The sequence below is a fragment of the Penaeus chinensis genome, chromosome 42 (assembly GCF_019202785.1).
Source record: "Penaeus chinensis breed Huanghai No. 1 chromosome 42, ASM1920278v2, whole genome shotgun sequence".
NCBI lineage: Eukaryota > Metazoa > Arthropoda > Malacostraca > Decapoda > Penaeidae > Penaeus > Penaeus chinensis.
In genome coordinates, this window is record NC_061860.1 from 15,049,134 (window position 1) to 15,053,718 (window position 4,585).

The 4,585-nt window shown below is 43.1% G+C and overlaps 1 protein-coding gene across 1 annotated transcript in view; it reads right to left on the bottom strand.

Moving 5' to 3' along the window:
• LOC125048046 (allatostatin-A receptor-like) overlaps window positions 1-3,261 on the bottom strand; it is a 169,382-nt gene extending 166,121 nt beyond the window's left edge. Inside the window, exon 1 of the mRNA XM_047646672.1 lies at window positions 3,126-3,261. The gene's annotated coding sequence lies outside the window, so the exon portion shown is untranslated. The remainder of the gene's footprint in view (window positions 1-3,125) is intronic.
• Window positions 3,262-4,585: the final 1,324 nt, after the last annotated feature.

The following is a 4,585-nucleotide window of genomic DNA, read 5'->3' on the forward strand; positions in this document are numbered from 1 at the left end:
ATATGTGGTGTGTGATGTGTGTGTGTGTGTGGGTGCATATGTATAAGTGTATATGTAAAAAACATATAAATAAAATATATAAAAAATAAATAATATAAATAAATATATGTTTGTGTGGTGTGTGTTTTTGTGTTTTGTGTGTGTGGTCCTTTGTGGGGTGTGTTTGTGTGTATTTATATATATACATATATATATAAATATAAAAACTTAAAAAATATATATAAAAAATGTTTACATAATAAATTATATATATAAATAAATTATAATAACCCAAATAAAATTAAAAATGTAATGTACATATTTAATATACAAAAAGTTTGTATGGTGTGTTTGTGTTTTGTGATGTGTGTGAGGTGTGTGTGAGTTGTGGTGTGTGGTGTGTGTGTGTGTGTGTGTGTGGTGGTTTTGTGTGTGGGTTGTTTGTGGTGTGTTTGTTGTGTGTGGTATACAATATACACACACACACAAAAAAAAAAAAATTTTTTTTTTACCCCCCCCAACAATTTTTATTTTTCTCTCTCTCTTTTACTTTCTCCCCCCCACTCCCCCTCTCCCCTTTTTACCCCCTCCCCCCCTTTTTCTCTCTCCCCTCCCCCCTTCCCCTCTTTTCCCCCCCCCTCCCCCCGCTCACCCCTCTCTCTCTCCCCTCTCCCCCCCTCTTCTCCCCCCTCTCCTCTCTCTCTCTCTCTCCCCTCTCTTTTGTCCCCTCCCCCCCCCTCTCCCCCTTTTTCCCCCCTCTCCTCTCCCCCTCTCTCCCCTCTCTCTCTCTCCCCCCTTCCCTCCCTATCTCTTCCCTTCTCTTCCCCCCCCCTTTCCTTTTATTTATACTGGGACGAGAGATAGATAATACAGATGGATTAAAAGGGTATAGAAGAATCGATAGTAAGGAAATGCATCATGAAAGTACACCCAAAGACAATCTTTATACTTCTGTGATGTATGAATAAAAGAAATTTTTGTGTGTATAAAAATAAAAATAAATTTTAAAATATATTATATATAATATAATATAAATATATATAATTAGTGGTGTGGTGTGTGTGGGTGTGTGTGTGTTGGTGTTGGTGTGGGGTTTTGCATATGCATTTTGTTAATATATATTAATATATATTATATATATATATATTTTGCATACACATATGCCCGGTGTGTGTGTGGGGTTGTGTTTTGTGCATATGTAATTGTTTTTAGGGTATAATATATAATATATATATATATATATAATTAAATATATATATATAATTTTAGTGGTGTTGTGGTGTTGTGTGTATATTGTTGTGTGGGTGTTGCTGTGGGGTTTTGTGTATGTGTGTATTTAAATATATACTATATATATACTTAATATATAAAAATTTAAATAATATATATATATAATATGTATGTATGTACATATATATATATATTACTTATAAACAAATATTTTTTATGAATGTACATATATAATAATAAAATAAAAATTTTTGTAGTGGTGGTTTGTTTTTTTGTGTGTGTGGGGTGAGGTGTGTGGGTGGGTGTGTGTTGTGTTTGGTGTGTGTGTTTTGTTATGTGTGTTTGTGTGTGTGTGGTGTGTTGTGTAAAAATATACACACACACACAAATATATACACACGATATCTTCTCCCCTCTCTTTTTTACTCTTTTTCCTCCCCCCCCACTCTCTCTTTATCGCCACCCCTCCCCCCTCTCTCCCCTTTCTCCCCTCTCTCCCCCCGATTCCCTTCCCCCCCCATCTTTTCCTCCCCCCCCCCTCCCCCCTCCCCCCACCCCCCTCTCCCCCCTTTTCCTCCCCCTCCCCCCCCCCCCCCCCCCCGTCCCCCCCCCCCTCCCCCCCCCGCTTCCCTGCCGCCCCCCCTCCCTCCCCCCTCTCCCCCTTCCCCCTTTCTCCCCCCTCCCCCTCCTCTCCCCCTTTTCTCGCCCCACTCCCCCTCTCTCTCCCTCCCATCCTTCCCCCCATCTCTCTTCTTCTCTTAACATGGACGAGATATAAAATACAAAAGGATTAAAAAAAACGTAAGATGAATCAAAATAGCAAAGGCATGCAATCATGAAAGTACACACAAAGACAATCTTTATACTTCTGTGTATTATGTTTATTTTCCCGGAAAAAACGGATTGATGGATGGTTTGGACGGGTGGAGGGAAAATTAAGGGTGTTTGAGGGATAGGGGGAAAGGATGGTGGGTGGGTGTGGGTATTGGATGGGTGGATGGATGTATAGTATGTATGAATGAATGTATACAAATATGAATGTGTGTATGGATATATGTATATATGTATATGAAGTGTAGGTGGGTGAGGAAGGGATGGATATAATTGTGTGCATACTACGTGTATTTATATCTTATATCTACTAATCAGTTCAGTGTGAGATTCAGATGCGTTTGTTTATTTTTTCGTCGGCGAGCGAGATTTATTTCTATTAAGAATTTTATTGTGCATAATTCATGTATCAAATATGCATAAACCTTTTCAGCAGCATTTAGGGACTTAAGCTTGCATGTCATTTCACTTTCTTTCTCTAAAAAAGGCTTTTTTCCCCATAATTTCCAGGGTTACCGTCCTTTTTCCTTTTTTCTCCGTTGAATGTTACTTTGCCATTCCCTCAGCATTTTAATTCATTTCATTATCATGTCGTTTTCTCTCGTTTTCGCATGTTACTTTTTCTCAGTTTTCTTACTCTACTATTTCCCCTTCTCATTTGCATGTTACTTTAATCCATTGTTATCTTATTTTCCTCATTATCTTGTTATTTTCCCTCCTCATTTGCATGTTACTTTTCCCCATCGTCATGATATTTTCCCTCCTTATATTCATGTTACTGTCATGTCTTTTCTTTCCTCATTTGCGTGTTACTTTCCCTCATTGATTATTTTCCCTCTTTACATTCATTATTGTCATGTTATTTTTCCTCCTCATTTGCATGTTAATGTTTAACCCATCGTAATGTTATTGTTTCCCCTCATATGCATGTTTCTTTAATCCACTGTCATGTTATTTTTCCTTCCTTTTTGAAAATGTAATTTTTTCCCCCTTTGCCCAGATATTTTCCCTCAGAATTTCCCCATGTTTCCTTTTACCCTTTCCTTTGCATGATAAGCTCCTTCCATTGCGTGTTGTTCACTTACCTGTGCATGTTACGATCCAGTCAGTAGTTTCGCTGTAGTCTTTATCCTAAAGAAAAAAGTTCCTGATAACTTTTTTTCTCTATCTTTCTCTCTTCCTCTCCTTTCTTTTTTGACGAACAGGTGTCAAGGGAAAGGGGGAGAAACCGGGAAAAAAAGGGCCCAGCCACGAAAATTTTATTTAAACCATCACTACGGGGTTTTTCCCCCCTTTTTTTCCTCTCTTCTTTCTTCTCTTTCTTCTCTCTTTTTTTCCCCTCTTTTCTAATTTTCCCCTTTGTAAATGCGCGGAACTTTGCTGAGTGTTAGGGACCCCAAATTTTCCGCGCTGTCTCAACTGTGCATTGTATATAACCCGAAACAAAAAAAAAAAAAAACTATTCAATTAATCCACGTCACATCACCTCATCGCTGTGCAACTTCGCTGTGCAACGGTGCAACATATGGCGGAGACGAGAGGCACAAGGGGGAACTACGAGCTGCAATGAGGGCAGGGGGCGAGCAAAAAATCACTTTTGCTTTCCCTAATGAAATTCAAAACTTTCCCCCGTTTCCCAGGGGAGCGAGAGGGCAACAGAGGCAGGGGGGCACGCCCGGCGGAAAGGGGAGGGGGAGGGGGGCAGCAGTGGGGGGAGGAGGAGAATGGGAAGAGGGGTGAGAAGGAAACGGACGATGAGAGCATCTTAATATTCTTTTTTTTCTTTTCCCTTTTCCCTTCTTTCTTTTCACGAATGAGGAAGAGGCTTCAGGAGGAGAAGGAAGGAGAGGAGAGGAACGACCCCGAAGCGCCACGAGAATCGCCGTCGTGCCCCCGGCCGCCGTTCGGGAGCCCCACAGGGGCCCTTTCCGCGCCTCGAGAAACCAAAGACAAGCCGGGCGGAGAGACGGTGCCAGCGGGCCGGCCTGCTTCGTTCCCCGGTTCAGACGGCCTTTCTGAGGGGGCATTTTCTTTTCTTCCCCCCTCGCCGAGCATTGGGAAACTCCCCCCCACCTCTCTCTCTCTCTCACTCCTCTCTCTCTTCTCTCCTTCCTCCCCTCCCTCTCCTCCGCTCCCCCTCTCTCTCCTCCCTCTTACTCACTCCCTCCTTCCTCTCTCCCTCTCCTCCTCTCCTCTGCCCCCCTCGCTCTCCCTCTCTCTCCCCACTCTCAACCACCCCTCTCTCGCTCCTCCTTCCTCTCTTTCTCTCTCTCTCGCTCTCTCCTCTCCTCTCCTCCTCTCCTCTCTCTCTCTCCTCTTCTCCTCTCCCCTCTCTCCTCAACTCCCCCCTCCTCCTCCTCTCTCTCTCCCCCTCTCTCCCCCTCCTCTCCCCCCCTCCCCATCTTCATCTCTCATCCCCTTTCTCCTCTCTCTCTCATCTCGTCTTCTTTCTCTTTCCTCTCCTCCCTCCCGCTCTTCTCTCTCCTCTCCACTCTCACCCTCCTCTCTCTCCTTCCTCTCTCCCTCTCTCCCTCCTCAATCCCTC